The following is a 21672-nucleotide window of genomic DNA, read 5'->3' on the forward strand; positions in this document are numbered from 1 at the left end:
TGCATATTTCCAGGTAGGATAAAATGGTCAAATGTAAGTTTTTCCAAAAATTATCTGATGTATTGCAATGGCTCCTACACAGATCAGAGCATTAGGAGCATTGCTGAATTCCTTTTTGCAGCATTTCTACTTGACTGCTTATAATAGTGTATGTAATATATATATATATATGTAAACTCTTGCACTGTGTGACTGTTGATGTGCCAGAATACACAAACATTTTGGGCTGTATTGTGATTTCTTGCATGTAGTGTATGATTATATATGACTAATAAAGAAAATCTATTCGTAAAACAAATATAACTCATGTCTTCTTTATTCTCGCATGATAACTGCTCTGTCTGGAATTAATAGTCTCATGAGGACCTGAGTTCAAGCTCTAGCACCCATGTTATAAATAAATAAATAAATAAATAAATAAATAAATAAATAAAGAGATAGGTGGATAGATAGATAGATAGATAGATAGATAGATAGATAGATAGATAGATAGATAAATGCCAGCTATGGTGGCATGCACTTGCCATCCCTGAGTTAGGGGGCTGAAAACAGGCAGATCTCTACAGATCACTAGCCAACCATCTTACCTCAATCCATGAGCTCCAGGGCCTACTATCGCAAAGCTCTGTTTCAAGGAATGAGACAGCACCTGAGGAATTATAACTAAATTGGTTTCTGGTCCCCACATGCATACATATTTCCATACACACACACACACACAAACACACACACTCACATACATTCACACATACACTCACACACATACGCATTCACACATATTCACACAAACTCACACATATACACACACTAACACATACACACACTCACAAACATATATACTCACACACATACATATACACACATATGCACGTATACACACTCACACATACACACACACATAGACATTCTCACACACACACACACACACACACACAAACTCACACATAAATATTAAACATCTCCAGATAAATGTTGTTATGTAAGCTTAAGCTAAAGGATTATAGTAACAGTATGTTAATTACTAATTTAGTAATGTTTACAAACAACACTAACTTTGGTACTCTGTAACTAAATCAAAGGGAATTTTAAAAGTGGGCTTTTTGTCTTCACACTTCCTAATTTCAGAGCTAAGGTGGCCTCAGACCCTGAAAAGTATAGTTCCATTAGCTGGCATTATCAATCAAGCCAGACAGCAAATCAGCAACAAAATCTCTCTGCTGTAAAATACACAGTTGAAAATACAAATCTCTAAAGTCACTTCCAACACACTTTTTAAAAATAAACACACTATGGATGCACATTATGCAATGAAAGTCTTTGTGGAAAATATGGGTTTCCATAGGTGAAACAGAGAACAAGCACAGTTAGTGGCTAGGTCAAGTGTGAAGTCATCTCACTCATGCTAATGCGTTTAGTGAGAAAAACGATAAACGACTTCAAAACCTGGGTAACCTCAAGCCTTGTATACAGAGACGGTTAGATATCCCTGTGTGAGTTCTACCGACCACTACAAGATGCAGCTTCTGACGCATGCCTTCATTACTCTTCTTCAACTTCCCAAACCTTGCATAGTGTTCCATTCCCTAACAATTAAAGGCAAGACCTTCAAGAGCCTTCACTCTTTCACCACATTTGACATCTAGGCTGTTCCCAGTCTCAGCAAGCCCCATATGTACACATCTGGTTCTTCATGTGAGATGACCATTTTTCAGAGTATTGCTAAGTCCTGCATGTGAGACAGGCTGCAGGAAACTGAAAATAATTCACTGAAACATGGTATGGAATAAAAACTTACTAACAAGGATGATCTACGAGGTACGTGCATGGACAAACATGGCTGCTATTCAGAAGGTCCATGAAGAAGACTGTGGCCCAGTGGTATACCTTGGAAAGTTCACCAATGTTGCCTTGCTGGGCGAAAACACCCATCTTCCCTACAGTGCTTGTCCTGGACTGCCTACTATAGGTGGAGGACTATCATAAGCTAGTCTACCTAAATAGTGCATCAACAGCTTGCTCGGTCTTGGTATCATCAGCTTCCAAGGAGCAGATGACCACACAGAGGTGCAGGAAAGCACATTGCCTGTGCAGACAATGCTGAGGCCCTCGTTCCTGGTGGGATAAGGGGTGGGTTGACTTTATCTATTCCAGTCATGGCCTGTTCTCATCTTGTACTGGACAAGAACCTTGGGGATGGAAAAGGGCATTTCAGGAACATAGCATTGGAGGCTCTACTTTCCTCAGAGATTATGTGTGTGTATCTCAGCACAGAACAATTTGGTATACAAATCACAGTGGTTCTCAGAGGTGATTATACTAATTTCCCTTTTCTCCTGCAATCCGAGAGAGTTCCATGCTCTCTACTCCAATCAGCATTTGATATAGCCAGCTTTTTAGCAGTTTTAGTTATTGGTGATATGGTGATATCTTATATAACTTTCATTTTGAAAAAGAATTCTAAGTATCATATTTCCTTAAAAGCATTTGGATGCTTCCTTGCTTAATATACCTATATAAATGTTTTGTCTGTTCTTTATTAGGTTGAATATTATGCTCTGTTGGCTTATAGTTCTTTATGTTTTCTGAATGCAAATCCTTCACTGGAGGTATATACAAACACATGTGTGCATATATACCTGTGTACATATGGATAGGTCACTGAATTATTCTCAGATCCCTACTGAAAAGTAGTTATATGAGTACCCAGAAACTAGGAATGAGCTAATCTTTCTGAAACCATGAAGAAGAGTTGTTTCATCCAAAAATCTAAGAAAAAGACAACTTCATGGGATAAAGTCAACACTGTCAACATGGTCTCCCTTTCTAATGTACCAACATACAATCTGAGTCAATGGTGTATGAGAGTTGTCCAGACCAAAAAAAGGTCAGGCTCCTTGAGATCTGAGGATCTACAGTTTGTACATAATGAAAGCAGAAGAGACAGTGTCCCTGAAGAACTGACCCTCAGCCACCGGAACCCTCCTACTCCCACAAACACTCAGATTGAGAAAGCTCAGTGCCCTAAACATGGAAAATGCTGCAGATGTAACAGATCCAAATCCACAGCAGGAGCTACAAATTATATTCAGGACAGCAACATGTTATAAGATATTAGCTGTGAGTTAGAAGCTCCTTCCTCAAACTTCTGACCCAGATAGCAGGAGTAATTGGGTCAGCCTGCAGAAGCATCCTTCCAGAAACTGGCCGGCCAACGAGATTATTTAAAAATTCATATGCATTTTCAGGGTAGAGTCAAAGAGAAACACTATTCACAAACTGAAAATGAGAATAGAAGCTAACCCCATTTATTAAAAATAGGTGATAGGAATGGCTTATTGAAATGAGAGTTCATGTTGGGAAGAAACAGTTTAAGCCCTTATTTATCCAACATTTCTAATGGGGTCATGGGACCCCCAGGGGCTTACTGATGGTCAACCAAATCTTAGACCATTTCCCATGTTTTGACAAAACTTGGTTGCTTTTTAATGTCTCCTTTCTCATTACACATGATTAATTGGAGATACCTTCGCAAAAACAAGCTAAGAATGGCATGGTATATGTGAACACCACAGTTGTCCTCTGTGGATACATGTCCCAAAGTACTGATACACTTAACCTTGGTCTACATGCAGAGAAACATTTGATGTTATTATTTCAATCTTCTCCCTAGTGACAGAATCCATGCCAGAACTGAACAATTTCAATACTGAAATTGTTGAGCCTGGGGTCCTGAAGCAATGACCTTCCTCAACCTTTGCAGAAACCTAGAGCCTCCTAGAAATGAAGGCAGTAGCAGGGGACACCGTGTAAACTTTCCCTACTGGAGCCCAGCATTTATAGCTGCTTCTTATTGAAAAGAACTGCATGTTTTCAGAGAGACAATACCAAGCAAGTGTTTAGTGACTCTGGAATCTCATTACTTGGAAGGCTGAAGCAAGGGATCACCATGAGTTTAAGGTCATATATAGAGCCATATATATAGTTCCAGGTCAGCCTGAACTTTAGACTGAGGTCCTGACTCAGAGCAGCAACAATGAAAGTGCCCTCTTGAAGTGCCATTGTAGACCCCAGACATGTGCTTAGAGCAGACTAGGCTCATTATTTTGACTTGCCTAATGGAGGACAGGGAAAAACATTCTCTTTTGAGTATAAGAGACCTAGGAAAACAGATTTCAGCCTCCACACAAAACGTGAGTCACTCACTCTCCTCAGAGAAGGGGGACTGGCTGGTTGGTGCCATGGGAACGTCTGAATGAGTCTGGTTGGTTCCAGTTGACAGAGGCACAAGAAGCCATAGCAAAGAGAAAACATGCGATCACCTACCTGTGTCACACCTGTCACAGCTCTACCTGAGCTATCGAATTTTATCTTCTAACCTTCCCATGACTAACTCAATCATACCTCCTCTGTAGAGTTAAATTTTAAATACTCAATATAGAGAATCCCTCTGCCCAGTGGAAAAGAAAAGAACCCCATTGGGAATTTGACAGTGGGGTATCCTAACTCTTTTTTTTTTATTAATCGTTTTATTTGTTTACATTTCAAATGAGATCCCCCTTCCTGCTTACCCCTCCACAGACCTCCTCCATCTCATCCCTCTCTACTCCCTCCCTTTGCCTCCTCCACCCACTCACGCACTCTCACCTCACACCACTAGCACCCCCTAAGCTGGGACACCAAGCCTCCCTCCCCTTCCATTGATGTCAGCTAAGGCCATCCTCTGCTACATATGTATCTGGAGCCCTGTCTCCCTCCATGTATACTCTTTGGTTGTTGGTTTAGTCCCTGGGAGCTCTGGGTGGTCCAGTTAGTTGATATTGTTCTTCTTATGGGGTTGCAATCTCCTTCAGCTCTTTCAGTCCTTCCCCTAGCTCTCCTATTGCGGTCCCCAGGCTCAGTCTGATGGTTGGCTGTGAGTATCTGCTTCTGTATTTGTCAGGTGCTGGTAGAACCTCTTGGGGAACAGCCATACTAGAATCCTGTCAACAAGCACTTCTTGGCATCAGCAATAGTGTAGGGGGTTGGTATCTACAGATGGGATAGATCCCTAGGTGGGGTGGTTGTGGGGTGGTCTCTGGATGGCCTTTCCTTCAGTCTATGTTCCATTTTTTTTGTCCCTGTCTTTCCTTTGAACAGGATAAAACCATGCCAACACATTTCTGCTGTACGATCAGGGAAGTGATGTCAGCTATCAGCAAGCAGTGCTGTAGGCGGAGCTCTCTTGCTCCTCACACCCACTTCCATCTCTAGAATGCTTAAGTGTCCTCAGGGTCCAGTGAATCCTTCAGGCCCACGTCTGTACTCTTTAAACTGGCCCATGTCCATTTCTGCCATGGACACAGTCTGAAATCCACAAGCCAAAACTTTACCTTAAGTATAAACACACTAGATAGACGCAGCATCTGAGGCTGCCTTCTCTACTGCATCACTGTAAAGTGTGGACACGGCTGCCAGTTAGCAAGGATTCTAACACATTGCTTGCAATAAAAGGGTGGAAGAGGAAGGCAGGCAAAGCTGTAGGTAGCTGTCCACCCCTGCCTCAAAAGAAAACTCTCATATTACCATTTAAGAATTGAGAGTACCCTTGCAGCCCACTTACTAGTCCACTTAATAATAGAACTAACCTTGTAAGCTTTTATCAGTTGTCAACCATTTGCAGTGTGCCCCTAAATTCTTTATTGTTATTATTTCTTCCAATCATCACAGCAGCTTTGTCAGGTGATACGACTAGAATCCCATTTAACAGACAAGAAAATCAAGGCTGAGATCGGTAGCACTTTCAATAAAAATCGTTTCTCAAGCATGTGGGAGCTGTGTGACCACTACTAGAGGAGAGATGTGAACGAGCCTCTTCTCTTCCCAGAACCAATGACAAAGCAAAGGATAAAACCAAGGTCCAACTTAGTGAAACAATGAGTTTTATTGGGGTTTCATTTGAGAATAGGCATGAGGGGTCTTGGAAGCTGAAACAACTCAAAGACAGATGTATCACCAAAGCCCACGTCAACATAGGTAACAGCTCACCAAAACCGGGCGTTGGAGCATGCTGCATGACTTCAAGCGGGTCAGCAGGTTGCAGAGTATATTTCCCTGGCTACTGAGCAGTGGGTTGTCTGAGCCTCGTCCAGGCAGCTTGGCTGATCTTTGCCTCTTCTGGGCCACTAGCCTGGACTGAGAGTGTCTCTCGGCAGTCCTCTCTGCTTATATATATCACTGTGGAAGGAGAGTCCCAATGAAGCTGGTCAGTTTCAAGGACTTTGGGGAGCTTTGAGCTGTTTCCTGAGTTCAGTGAGCTTTCATGCAGGGACTGAATGTCTCACGTCCTTTCAGATCGTCCTAAGTCTTAATGAGCTCCCCTCCATGATGGAATGTTTTGTCTGTGAGGAAATTGCCACAACACCATGTGACATGTGATGGCAGTAGAAAGGCCAATATGTAATTGGAGAAATAAANCTAGAGATAAATTGATATTACAGACCACAATCAGGAGGGTAAGCTTCACATCTTCCTGTCCTCTGGTTGNGTTTGTTGTGCACTCATGCCTAATACAAGATCAGCAAATTATTTTTCTTAATTATTGATGTTTACCTTTATTTTTTCTACTTCAGAGAAATAAATAAGGCATCAGAATTTTCCTTGAAATCCCCAAAGTGTAAAAAATATCACAAAGTATTAATACTTTTTTAAAAATTAAACTATGTAATAGTTATTTATATACTAAGTTCTTTTGATGATAATTCTACTGACAAGCTAGAAATGTTTAAAATTGGTAACCAATGAATTAAACATCAATTAGTCAATAAATATTCTATACTAATAGCAACAATAGCAGTTACTGAAAACACAAAATCAAAGATTCTGATCATTTTCCAATTTTGCTCCAATTTATTTTAAAGACTGCCGTGGATATGGTCTTTAATATAAGACAATGATGGTACAAATATATTCATATATACATATATATATATATATATATATATATTAAATATATATAATATATAATGTGTATTATCTATTATGTGTGCAATAATATAATGCTTTATGTTTATAAGACCACAAAGAAAAATAATGGCCAAAGTTAATATGGAAAATGGGCAAATAAAACAAGTGAATAAAAGTGGAGATGAATGAAGAGAATTAAGAAGGACAAAGAGGAATAGGGTCTTGCCTGAGTCAGAGAAAGGAGATGTGGAAGACAAAGAACTCTGAGACCTGACTTTCTAATGGGAGGGGGGTGGCACATTCTTATAGTTATGAATGATGTTGAAAATTCATTCACTTCCATTAGATATAAGTATTAAGAACAGTGTAAAAAAAAGCCATGATCTTCTCTTTTAAGGAGCTCAGAGCCCAACATAAAACCACAAACACTAAGCAGGCCATCAACCAGAGCTAAAATTCTGAGCCTTAAACTCACACTGACCTGGTGTAGTGGTTTGAATGAAAATGCTCCCCATAGGTTCATATGTTTGAATTCTTCATCTCCAATTGGTAGAAGCATTCAAAAAAGATTAAGGAATGTGGCCTTGCTGTACAAAGTGTGTCCCTGGGCATAGACTTAGAGGTTTAAAAGATTTATGCTCCTTTGAATTAGCCCTTTCTGCTTCCTATCTGTGGGTCAAGATGTGAGCTCCCAGCTGTTCCTGCTGCCATGATGGACTCCAACCCTCTGAAACTGTATGCTAAATTAAACACTTACTTTTATAAGTTGCTTTGGTCACAGCATTTTGACAAGAGAAGAGTAACGAAAACAGAAGTTACCAGGAGTAGGATATTGTTGTGAAAGGCCTGATTATGTGGTTTTGTTGAGGAATGTAGAATACTTTGGGACTTCAGACTAGAAAAGCAATAGAATACTGTAGGCAAAACTTAGTGGATCATCCCAGTAGGGTTTTGGAAAGTGCTAAGAACTATGCAGACTGTGGAAGCGCAGCTAAAGAGACTGTCGATTAGAACAATATTAACAACTGGGCTACAGACTATTCTTGTGATGTTTTGGCAAAAATATGGCTGTTTTCTGCCCTTATCTTAAGAATTTGTCTGCAGCTAAATTTAAAAGTAATGAGGAATTTCTTTGGGGGAGGAGACTTCAGGACTGCCTAATGTCGACTCTAATGTGTGATTACTAGTTACCATTCTTACGCAGGTCTCCAAGGAAAAAGAACATGTGGAGAAAAAAAAGAAATACAAAGTGTATTTTATAAGAGATAAAGAACACCAGGAAGGTTAATGCTGAAGTCAAGCCTTCTGGTAAAAGCACCAAAGTAATCAGTATGAGACCTTGTCTACATTGGCATAAAGGGAAGGGTGCCCTCAGGTCAAGACCCTGACCAACTAAGCTTCCAACCTGTGAAAAAGCAAAGGTCAGGTGAATTTTCTACTCTCAAAAAGTAACAACAAATCAAAGCTTCTACAAATGTGATGGAAGAGTTCCAGGGTTCCCTCCACAAGTGGGCAGTCAAACTAAGCAATTTCATCCATGGGCTTCAAACTTTAGCCATAAAGAATATACATGTAAAGGGGCTGGAGGGCCTTCTTCTGTGTTTAAGGAGAGCCACTGTGGCAATGAGTGCAGAGAGGTCTCCATGCAATGTCCTCAGGCAATGAAGTTATAAAAATAAAGCCTGGATTGTGGGAGATGCCAGATCCATGTGCCAGAACCATGGGATATGTGTCAAGCAGAGTGGCACATGGGAATGGAACTAGACCAAGAGACAGAAGTGTATTACAGTTAACAAACTGGAAGGATGGTGCCATCTGAGCTCTCTAAAACTAGACTAGTCTTGATTTGGTTCAATGTTTCCTCCCTATGATTCAATTTCTCCATTTTAAAATGATAATGGACATTCTATGCCATTGTGTGTTGGAAGTGTATAGTTGGTTTTTATTTTATTTTATTTTATTTTACAGATGATTACAGTTAAGAGATTGCTTCCAGTCTCAAAAGAGATTTTGAATGTTGGCCCTGAAAATAGTGTTGAGACTTGGAAAGAATATGGAAACATTTAAAGTTGGACTAAACACATTTTGCATTATAATATGCTTACACGTCTACAGGAGCTAGGGAGCAGAATGTAGAGGGTTAGATGAAAATGGGTTCCATGGGCCTATATGATTGAACACTTGGTCCCTAGTGGTGAAACTGTTTGGGAAGGATTAGGGGGTGTGGCCTTACAGGAGGAAGTCTGTCACTGGGGGTGGATTTTGAGATTTAAAGAGATTCATGCCACTTTGAGTTACTCCCCTATTTTTGGGTCAAGACATGAGCTCTCAGCTATTCCTTCTACCATGCCTTTGCTCAGCCATCATGGACTCCAACCCTCTGAAACCATAAGTGCAATTAAATGTTCTCTTTTATAAGTTGCCTTGGTCATGGTGTTGACTGAGCAAAGGCATGGCAGAAGTACCTGGGAACATCAGGTAGTTCTTTCTATACAGCCATGAATCTGTGATAGCTAATTTAGTTTCAGAGAAGCAATCAGAGCGAAAGACACTTAAAAACTCTAGCAAATTCGAGGAGGCACTTCATTCAATCCCAGCACACATACAACTTGCTAGAAATTTTATCAAATGCTTTCACCCCTTTATTGAATATATAAGGGAAAATACAATGCACAGAAAGAACTACCTGACTTTCCCAGTGAGATGTCATTGACAGAAATTCCACTTGAGTTGGTATAACCCCAAAGCAGTTGAGGAAGCAAGTGAGTGTACAGGCTCTGGCAAGACATTCTCTGATTTAGATATAAAACCAGCTCAGAGAGCCTGTAACAATCAAGATGCAAAGCACTTTCAGGCTGTGAGTCAGTTTTCTTCTCCAGGCAATTAGCAATTACCAGCATTTATTCAGTGAATGGGAGTCAGGCAAACAGACAGACATTGACAGTCTGTCATTACCGCACAAAAGAACTGCAGCTTTTATCCTCTCAGAGGAAGGAAGACTTTCAGAATGCCTCAACTTTCAGGCTCACACATTTCCCAGGCCTATGATTTATTTCATCATCGACCTTAAAAATAATATAAAGTTCAGCCATTTCTATTTGAGGAGCCTCTTGCAGATGCACCTCCCAAGACTCCCATGGAGCTAAAGAGACTGTTGACAGCAATTACAAACATAGAGGCACTGAGTCAACAGCCCACAGAGGGCACCAAGCTATACCCCTCACACACTGCTTCATTCCAAGGAAGGGCACCTGTTCTAGTTTCCTTCCTTTTGTTGTAATAAAAATACTCTGAACAGGAAGAGTTTCAGTTCATCACTGGGGAAAAGTTAAAGCAAGAACTTTCAACAGCTAGTCACACTATATCCACAGTCAAGAGAAGAGAAAAAAATAATGCATACATGCATGCATAGTTGCTCTCAAGCTGTCTTGCTTGACATATTCTGCTTGATTATGCCACCCATATAGTTCAGGACCCATGACTAATGAATGGTGCTGCCCAGAGTGGACTAAGTCAGCATTGTCATACATTAATTGTCCTACTTAGATAACACCCCATAGATATGCTCAACACAATTCCTCATTGAGGTACTACTCTTCATAGATTCTTCTAGATTGTGTCAAGTTGACAATAAAAGCTATCCATCTCAAAACCCTTTATGCAAGCTTCCTTTTCCACTCTCCACTATGTAGATGATGTTTCTGTAAGATCAAATCATGTGATAATTACTTATCATTAGGAACCAGTACTAGATACTCATAGAAGCACCAATGAATGGGTCATCTGTGCTTGGATATGGATCTCTTCATCCATAGGCTTTCAGCTTGGCCAGAGGCTGAGTAAGGCAGCCAAAGGCAATTTGGAGTCTCCTGGTTAGGTTATAATCCAACACTCTCGAACCACAGGCAGATCTACCTCCAATACTGATGAAAACATTCTTTAAGGGATAGAACCTAATTAATCCAAGACTTAGTTCATCTTTCCTATTTGACAGAATCATAAAGTCTACCTCACAGGAAGTAGAAACGGTATACAGAAAGCATGTTCCCTTGCACACAATGCATGGGCAACACATACAGGTGTTAGAAGTTAAGAGCTCATCTACTTTTTGTCAGCCAGTTATAAAATGTCCTTATCATTAAGTCTTAGTGCTCTGTCCATAAACCCTTAGTGTACAAAAGTCCATCCCTGTCTATTCATTCCCTCTCACATTATCAGCCTTATCGAGAGTAGAATTCTAAGCATACGTGTGGTCTGGAGGTTATCCAGAGCACCACACAACTTTCCTGATCCCTTGCTGCCTTTCCTCAACCCTACTAGGATCCCTTTTTTCCACCTATGATCCCAAATAAACTGTAGCATCTAAAATAATAACTTCCTCCATAGCACTATGTTCATTCAGGCATGTAAAACATGGTCCAAAGTACAAGCGTTTCTTCCTACTCGCTGTCCTTCTTGCCCTGTAAAGGGTGTCTTCCAAGTTTTAATCCTCTCTGGAGATTTCCAGTTTTATAGCCCCACACTCTTGTCGCCTCTCTCACTCTGGACCCTTACCATGCGCCAGACTTAACTTTTAGATCACCTATGTTCTATGACAATCTGGTATTGGCTTGAAGTCCTTGAATAGTCTCTACCCATAGTAGATGAACTCTAGCCAGATTAAAGTGTCTCATCTTCAATCAGAAATAAAGTGCACATGTGAAAAAAAACACATGTGCACCCAATTGCACAGGTACAACATATGTTCAATAAAATGTGCTTGCTATCACTTTAATACATTTCTACCAAAAGCCAACCTGCTTATGTTTCCTTTAATAATGTTTTTTTTTTCCTTTTCTTGCTTCTGTCTTCTATACTGCTGTACTTTAAATATATCCCCCAAATGTACTGGAAACATCATTCCCTAAATCATGTGTCAGGTCAATGATACTTGTGAGGTATGTGGGATTCAATGAGGTCATGAGGGTGAGCCCCTCCTGAGTTATATTTCCCCATTTATATCATTCTTGTCTTCCTCTTCCTGCACCTACATCAATACTGAAGTTCAATTTGTATCTCATCTCTTCCTGAAGCTTTCCTTAACTACCCCCTCTAACACACAGTTTGCTTCATCTGTATATATTCAACATCACTGTTGGTGATATAGTTGAACAACGAATTTGCCTTTTCCGTGACAGAAAAAAAAAATGGTCAGTAAAGAGTAATAAGATTGTAGCTAGCAATGTAAGAGTATGAACCTTACTCCCACACAAACTATGAAGAAGAATTTGAGGTGTTAGATGTAATGGTTTGAAAGTTTGTCTCTCAAAAACTCACACTGAGGTCTAGCTGTATTGTAAGAGTGTTGGAAATGGGGTTCCTAGAATGTGATTGAGACATGAGGACTCCTGCCTTGTGGGTAGGATCAACACCACCACAAAATGAGGAAGTCCAGGTCCTGTTTTATCTCTAAGACTTCTCCAGGTGCTGGCACCTTGACCTTGGACCTCTTCTGCTCCAGAGTACTGAGGCAATACATTTTCATTTATTATAAGTTACCTAGCCTGTTCTTTTCTGTTGCAGCAGCACAGACTGTACTAAGATAATAAGAACTTCTTTTTATGCAATGAGTGAGTGACAGGCAAGTATGAGAAAAGCTAGCATAATCAGCCATTAGTATGTGTCTATCAGTGGTTTCCTACTCCAAGAAGTAGAATTTCAATAGATCCTGGGAGTCTAATAAGCCTTTGAAAATATCAACTGACTCAAGATAGACTATTCTACAGACAGCTGTATTTCTAGATATTGGCAATGGATGTGTTGATAACAAAATTAAATACACAACTCTATTTTTAACAACTCAAAAATATGCTTAGGCATTAGTCTAACAAAAATACATAGGCTATATATGCTAAAAATATAAAGCATTGATTATGAAAAGCAGAGTTCTAAATAGCTTGAAAGATATATTTGGTTAAAGATCAAGAGACCCAATATATTAAAGATGTCATTTCTCCATAAAATGGTTGTTTTGTAGTTCCTAACAAACCCTCAGCAAGGTTTGCTTTATAAATAGATATAGAAGAGATTATTCTAAACACTACACTTAAAAGCAAGGGAGTAAAATAAGACATTTTGAAAAGGAAGAAGAAAGTGAGAGGCAACAACTGGCCTATTTTAATACTTATATAGATAGCCTCAACCATCAAAGATGGTGGTTGTGACAGATTTGTAGATCAAATGCATAAAATAGAAAACCAGAAATAACCTCACAAGCATGCCAGACTTGTTTTTGACGAAGGCTCAAAGGCAACATAATGAGAAAGGTGAGCATTGTCAACAAGTGGCATTGGAGTAGTTAAGCATTCATATGCATAAGAACAAGAACCATGACTCATAAGCTCTAAGAGTGCCACACCTTACACAAAGCATTGTACTTTCTTTGATAAAATCACCGATTCCAAAAAGCAACTTAGTGGCAAAGGAGATGTACTTTGATTGATTGATTGATTGATTGACTGACTGATTGATTGATTGATTGCATCCTACAGGTTATTGTCAATCATGGAGGGAAGTCAAGACAGAAACTGAAGCAGGGAGCACTGGCTCACTTCCTCTGCCTTGCTCAGTTACTTTTCTTAAGCTGGTCAAGCCCATATGCTTAAGGGATGGTGCTGCCCACAGTGGAAGGGGGTCCTCCTACATCTGTTACTAGTTAAGGAAATGTGCCATAGACATGTCCACAAGCCAAGCTTACGGAGGAAATTCCTCAAATAAAATTCCCTCTTCTCAGGTGTCCTAGTTTGCTTTCTCGGTTGATGTAATAAGCTCTGACCAAAGTCAACTTAGTGGATGGAAGACTTAATTGGATTTACATACCCCAGTCCATCACTGAAGGAAGTCAGGACAGGAACTCAAGGGAAGAACCTGGAGGCAGGAACTGAGGCAGAGACCACTGAGAAACACTGCTTCCTGGCCTGCTCCCCGTAGCCTGCTCAGCTTGCTTTCTTGTGCCACCCAGAACCACCTCGACAGGAGTGGTACTGCCCACCATGAGCTAGGACCTCCCACAGCAATCATTAATGGAGAAAATGACTCTATAGAGTTACCTATAGGGTCAGAAAGATGGATGCAATCCCTCAGTTAAGAATCCTTCTTCCAAGATAACCCTCACCCGTGTCCAGTTAACTGTGACAATCAGCATTTATGTGAGGCAGCAACTCTTTGGAAATGTGTTTGCTTAACCTGAACGTCTTTGGCTCCAAAGAAAGCTACTTGGTGCATAACAAAGCATTTTGTGCATAATATCTAAACTAAATGTTTATAGTGTACTTGTAATTGCTAGCCAGGGATTCTGAAATTGGCTGCTAGGCTCATTCATAGGCAGGCTGTGAAAAAAAAACGAGAGTCTGCCCTGTGGTTTCATTCTCAAGGCTGAAAAAACTATGGAACAAGGAAGATGACAACATCATCTTTACTGTCCTCCAATTCCTTTGGCACATTTATGAAACATGGGACAGGAGGATTGCCTGCATGAAAGAGCCATGTAGAGGCACTTAACTGTCCTAGGTCAGGTGTCATAAAAATAGAGTCAACCACAGAGACTTCTGTTGACATGAAGACTTGAGAAAGTATCCAAGGGGCAGAAGAATAAGCTGGATATGGAAGGGGTAAGAAAGTAACTGATAACTCAAAGCAGATAGAGAAACCAGCCTCGAATTGCTCCAAGGACAGTCCTGGCATTCATTGTGGGCACTTAGCCTCCAATTCTAAAGCAAAAGAAACACCCTACAGAAATCAATTTCTGGTCACTTACTGCTGAGGATGAGATAGTATGCACCCACACCAGAGAGACATTTGTCCCTCAGTCATAGATTAGCCTCTCGAGCAGGGGAAAACGTGTGTTCTGTTTATAGGTACTGTTTGCTGGTCATTTGGCCCATCTAGATGAATAAGGAGATCCAAACAAGACACTCATATCCAAAGGAGCAACCTCATGTGCTTTTCACAACCTCTTCCCTTTTCATATAAATTTTGCTGTGTAATTGCAAGCTGTTTGTCTCTAATCACAACCTGTGCATAACTCCAAGAGGCAAGTGAGGGGTGATGAGCTGTATACCCTAGATGTTTAGCTAATCTTAAAGCCTTTAAGACACGTGTCATCCCACTCTACTTCCAAACATGCTAGGTTCCCTTTGGGTCTCTCTTCTGTTCTCAGATCTCAGACCTTCATCCCAGGGCAGCTAAGCCCTTGGTTATCATAAACCTATCAGCCTGGAAGCTATGCTTCTCTTTAATGGGACAAGTTTTAACAGGGCCTGGGAGTACCATGAGATACCCCAGCAAATCTGTCCTATTCTCCACTCTTCAGAGAGGAAGCAGCCAGCCTCTCTCCTTGCTACCATTATCATCAATGTCTTGTATTCAGCTCATGTTTTTGGCATCTCCTGTTTGCCTACTCAGAGGGACCCAAATGCCTATCTGGTAGACTTCAGTTTAGACTAATCAAGATTAATCAAGATTCTTACTGTAAAGAAGTATCTATAAACTCACTGAGTGTAAGATTGCAGGGAGAGATATCATAAATCTAATCATTCCTGTGTTCATCTTTCAGTTGTCTAAACTATGTAATCCAACCTTTTGTGAACAGGATGTCGTATAATGGCCACTGGTTTGTTGTTGTTGCTTGTGCTATTTAGGGGACTGAGGAAGCAGTTCAGTTCAGGTAAGTGCTTTCTGGGCAAACATAAGGACCTGAGTTCAATTCCCAACACCCAAGAGTAAAGAAACAGCTAGGTGTGATGGTGCACACTCTGCTCCCATAGCTGGGAAGGCAGAAACAGGTAGGCCCCTGGACTCACTGGCCAGGAATCCCAGCAAAATCAGTGAGTGATGGCCCATGAGAGACATTTTCAAACAATAAAAGGTTTAGAATCTGAAGACAGATATTTAAGACTGAACTCTCATCACATACATTTGTGGACATACACCAACATTCCCATGTATACCCACACCATTTGTACACACACGCACATACACACACACACTTTGTATGTGTGTGTGTATGTGCGTGTGTGTGTGTGTGTGTGTGAGAGAGAGAGAGAGAGAGAGAGAGAGAGAGAGAAGTAAATAATAACAATTTTAAAAATAAAAATAAAATCTAAATTTTGAAGGAGGGAACTCCATCAGCGTTAAAGATTGTCCACTGAAGGGTCCTTTGATTACACCTTCCAGACAGCTTTGCAAGGTTCTTTCAGGCCAACAACCTCACAATAGTATGGTGAAGTAGAAGCTTCTGGTTGTGTCATGTGATGCAGACTCACATGCTGTTTTGCTGAGGCAGACACAACGTGATATTTTGCTGAGACGAGACCCGTGCTGTGGGGAGACACATGATATTTGGAGGGAGTAGACATAGGACTCAGCCAGCGGTCAGTGCTGGGGTTCTCACATAGCTCGCCTTTCAGGGCTTGATTAGTCTCTCATCTTTATCTTTATTGACCTTCACGTTACTGAGAGAGGCACAGCAGAGAACTTCTCCTGGTGTCCAGGCATTCGTGTTTGGTATCCTGGCACTACTGCTCTGGACTGCTGGTATCCTAACAACGGCGATTAGAATTGCCCCCAAAGGATGATTTCTAAACAGATCCACATCCCCCTGTCCTATTCATCATCTTTTCTCCCCTACCTTTGGACAGTGGGCCAGAAGGGAGGGTCAAAGTGTTGGATAAACCTTATTAGATTTTTTTTAAAACTCTAAGCCTACAGTATGGAATGTGCCTGGTTCCCATAGGCAGAGACACACTTTATGCTTCATTTCTTTACCATCCTGTGGGTGTTTATCCTAAGCGTTGTATGGACTATACCATGTGTGGACCAATCACTATGTAAGCCTTTGAACAGTTGTACTGACTTAGGCACAGTAAGAAGGAAGGACTCATCCACAGGTGAGTTTCTACGTGTCCTACGTGTCACTTAAAACCAGGCTAAAACACTGCCTTAGCCTAGATCAAAGATGCTGATATAATCACCTTGCTGGCAAACAGCAACTTGGTTTCACCTACATAAATAATATACTTTGTTGGAACTCACGTGCTTTTGTTCTTTTGTTACATGCAGACAAGGCTTGGCAGTTGTAATAGTTTTCAGCCCCAGCTAGCATGTGCATTCTTGGGGACATGCATGGTGGCCTCTACCTCTGCTGCCATGGCTTCTCTCTGATCATGACCATAATGTACAGTCCCCAAGGCAGTCAACTCCTTCTGAGCCTTTGAGTGCTCAGTGCTTCTCCAGAAATGCACACTGTCTGATGGATATTCAAATATAAACACAGGGATTAGGTCCTTATATATGGCTATGCTTCATCCTCAAGTGTCTCCCCATAGAACTCCATGTCCCTTGGGCCATGCTTTCTCCACACAGAATGAATGGTCAGATGTGGTACATAAGGCATGCCTTCCCCAGGCTGGGAGCTTTCCTTCTACCACTGACTTACAAAGTCACCCATAGGTAAGGCTATCAGACAATACTTGTCCATCATACAGCGAACCAACCATTAACAAATTAAGCTTAAGCATTTTCTCCCTCTGCCAAACAATAAGCAGTGGCCTCATGAGATCAAGCGCATGGGCCGACTTAGAGGTGAGTGTGCACGAGTGGAAATGGACAGAGATGTTGGGGTCACCTGTTCAGTTTCCTTGTGCCCCCCTTAGATACTATACTAGCTGGATTGGTGTCAAGTCGACACAAGCTAGAATCATCAGGGAGAAGGAGCCTCGGTTGAGGAGACGACTCCATGAGATCCAGCTGTAAGGCATTTTCTCAATTAGTGATCAATGATGAAGTCCATTGTGGGTGGTGCCACCCTGGGCTAGTGTTCCAAGTTCTTTAAGAAAGCAGGACGTGCAAGCCACTAAGAAGCACCATTCCATGACCTCTGCATTAGCTCCTGCCTCCAGGTTCTTGCCCTCTTTAAGTTCCTGTCCTGACTTCCTTCAATGATAAGTGGTGATTTGGAACTGTAAGCAGAATAAACTCTTTCTTCCCCAACTTGCTTTTTGTGGTCATGGGAGTTCATCACAGCGATAGGAACCCTAACTAAGACAGGCATTTAAACCAATATTGAATGTATCATTTCCACTTTATAATGGATTGCTTCTGAAATACCTCAAATGGTTGTCTAGTAGTACCTACATCTTGATAGTTAGTTCTGGCTACAAAGTTACCTGTGCCCCTGATTGGTCACTCTGCCAGGGCTAAATGGCATGCCAGAGGCAATTTTTACCCATTCTTTCTTGTCCAAAAGTAGAATACTTTCACATCACGTAAGGAAGTCAGAAAACTCTTCCATAGAGATCTGCTGCCTTGAAAGCTTCTACAGGCTTCACCAAGCACAGTGCATGCTTCTTGCTGGCAGAAAAGCAAGGCACAGTCACTGTCCTTTACTTTTGAGTGATAGATCCTGACTTGCCCCACCCCCCTGAACCCAAATCCTTAACTCTCATTCTCTGAAGTCATGTGTCTAATCTTATTCTTTATATCATCAGCCTGATGACGAGAGATCCTTGCCTCTCGGCATACCTTATAATACTGGCAATTTCTTGATCAAGACTACAATCGGTGATAGCTTTGACCCTGGCCACCGTTTCCAACCTAGTTGCCATTACAGTAATTGTAATTGTTGACTCTTGCTTAGATTGTTCAGTGTGGCCTTCTGGCCTCTGCCACTATTCTAGGATACTATCATCCACATTGTTACTAAGCAATGCACATTCTTTTTTAATTCTTTAACATTCTGATGACTATTTCAACCCCCCAGCAACAGCCAAGAAGTGTTCAAAAGAGCCTAGTAGGTCCTTCACTGTCTTGTTCCTGGAAAGGACTAAATTATCCTGTACAGCACCTTCCTCATGTAAAAAATATAACCTGAAAAGTTGTCAGATGTGAAGGGCCAAGGCCTATCTATAGCTACCATTAAAGAGGTATGTACTTCTTGCAGAATCTGATGTTTCTGAAGAATCCCAACATCCTCCATCTCAATTTTTAGGCTCAATCCTTCTCTTGCAAGATTTTGTCTTCTTTGAAGTTCTGTGTCTGGCTTTCAACTCTTCCTGCCCTCTGACTGTTTCTTTTGAAGGCTGCCAAACAACCTCACTCTAAGGCTTGGCAGTAAATTGCAAATAGACGAGAGCCTGTTTCTCTCTGCAGTGTATCAGTATCACTCAAGGGCTAGTCAGCCATTACTTACCCCTAACATCCGTCAAACATCAGCAACACTGCCCTTTCTCTCCTTACGTGCAGACATTATAAAAGACTCACGTGGTTACTGAACAGCTGTTGCCTTTGCATCTGATACCTGTGATGTCAAAAGCCAGGGATATTCCCAGACAGAAACCTACCTCAATAAAATCAAATTCAGGTCCTTACGAAAAGGACTTTGAATCTTGTTAAAGGTTCGAAACCCCACACTCTTTGGCAGATATTGATGACCTATGGAGGACTCCACAGGATATTTGAAATGGAAATTTATGGCAAGTGTCATAAAGTAGAACTGAAGACACATAAGTATTAAAAGTTTAGATGAACTGACAGGTTATCCTAGGAGTTTTCAAAATGCTCATTATGACACAAAGACACTGGGAAGGATCGGCTTGAGAAAGATGTGACTAAGGAGACACAAATTGTCTACTTTGAAAACAGGAAGGAAACAAAGAGGTAAGAGACATGGGTGACTTCTGAAAGCTCTGGGAAATAACCCCTCCCATCGTCCACAAAAAGTGCTATCCTTCCAGGGGCTGACCTTAGACTAGAAACCAATGGTAGCTTCCCAGCCTCAGAACAATGAAGTGACAAATGTGTGTCAACTACGTATTTTGATAATCTGCTACAGTAGCACTTGGAAACTCAGAGAAGTTTGTTCTGGAAACAGTGTACCTATGCCACTGGCTAATCCTTTTCCTGTCTTTTGCTAATAGTCCTCGCCCCTTTGGAGGCAGGGTCTTGTGTAGTTCAGGCCTTAATCCAACACGGAGGATAAGATTGAACTTCAGGAGCCTTCTGTCATCATGATGGGACATCTCCTTGTGCACTTTATGTAGCATGAGGAATCAAACCTAGGCCTTCGTGCATTCTGGGCAACCATTCTACCTCTGAGCTACATCGCCAACTAAATCCTTTTGAACTAAGATAGCTTTATTGCTTCTGGTTGGGTGAGGTTTGGAGGTGTTTTGGAATACCTAAAGAAAGGACGGAGCTGAGAAAGAATGGCATTTGGCTACAAGGCAAGGACTGGAAGAAGAGAAAAAAATACTCTTATCATGTGTAGACCCTGCAACCTGGGATTTGTGAAACAGGTCTGAACACAGGCCGGTTACCTGAGGTCAGTGGGCACAAATGGAAAGCAATCTCTTCTTCTATTTTGATATATTCTTTGTTTTTATTTTAATAAGCTCGTGTAATGCTGGTTCTTGCTACATCCACTCCAGTAGTGACTGGCATGACAGGCCTGGAAAGCCTGGAAGCAGTCCTGAGGCAAAGAGTTTCATGGAAGCTTAGCCTCCTGGAACCTTGGCATTCCCATAGCTAGAATACCCCAGATTTGTCCTTGCAATATTGTGGCGGGTCTTGCATCCTTTCTTACAGTATTTTACTTGAATAGAGCCAGAAAGGCTCAGGGCTAGTCTACATAGTAATTACTTAGAACAATAGCCGAGTCACACCCATACACAGGAATACACAATGGCCTAGGAAATAGGTGGGTTGTAGTATTATTCATGAAAGGGTTAGAAAGGAATTCCCCTGGTGCAGGCTTTTCACTAGGCCCAGAGGAATAGCATAATCAGGTATTTACTAAAGGACCCCCTGGTGGTGGGTTTAACAATAGACTAGCATTGTATCAGAGCCTTAACCTGGCTCCTGTGTTTAGTTGATCCTAATTAGGGTTGTTCCTATTCTCAGTTGTAAACACAGCCTGGCTCCCGCCAACTTTTTATGCATGCATTTTCTTTGTTTTGTGTTAAGAACCAGTGTACCTTGGCAAATGTATTCACCTAGCCTTCTTGTTTTCATCTATAAGACTGGTGCTTTCTTTGAGAAAATACACTGCTTGTGGACGTTGTACATCGTGGTGCGCACTAGGCTCCGCACCACGATGTACAACGTCCACAAGCAGACTGCCCGGTTTGGTTCTAACTCTTTTTGCTTGTTTGTTTGTTATTTTCTTTATTTACATTTCAAATGCTATCCTGAAAGTTCCCTATACCCACCCCCCACCCCCTGCCCCTGCTCCCCTACCCACCCACTCCCACTACTTGGCCCTGGCCTTCCCCTGTGCTGGGTCATATAAAGTTTACAAGACCAAGGGGCCTCTCTTCCCAATAAAAAATGGGGTACAGAGCTAAACAAAGAATTCTCAACTGAGGAATATCAAATGGCTGAGAAACACCCAAAAAAATGTTCAACATCCTTAGTCATCAGGGAAATGCAAATCAAAACAACCCTGAGATTCCATCTCACACCAGTCAGAATGGCTAAGATTAAAAATTCAGGTGACAGCAGATGCTGGCGAGGTTGTGGAGAAAGAGGAACACTCCTCCATTGCTGGTAGGATTGCAAGCTTGTACAACCACTCTGGAAGTCAGTTTAGTGGTTCCTCAGAAAATTGGACATAGTACTACCGGAGGACCCAGCAATACCTCTTCTGGGCATATACCCAGAAGATTTTCCAACTTGTAATAAGGACACATGCTCCAC

This window comes from Mus pahari, chromosome 21 (genome assembly GCF_900095145.1).
Source record: "Mus pahari chromosome 21, PAHARI_EIJ_v1.1, whole genome shotgun sequence".
Lineage (NCBI taxonomy): Eukaryota > Metazoa > Chordata > Mammalia > Rodentia > Muridae > Mus > Mus pahari.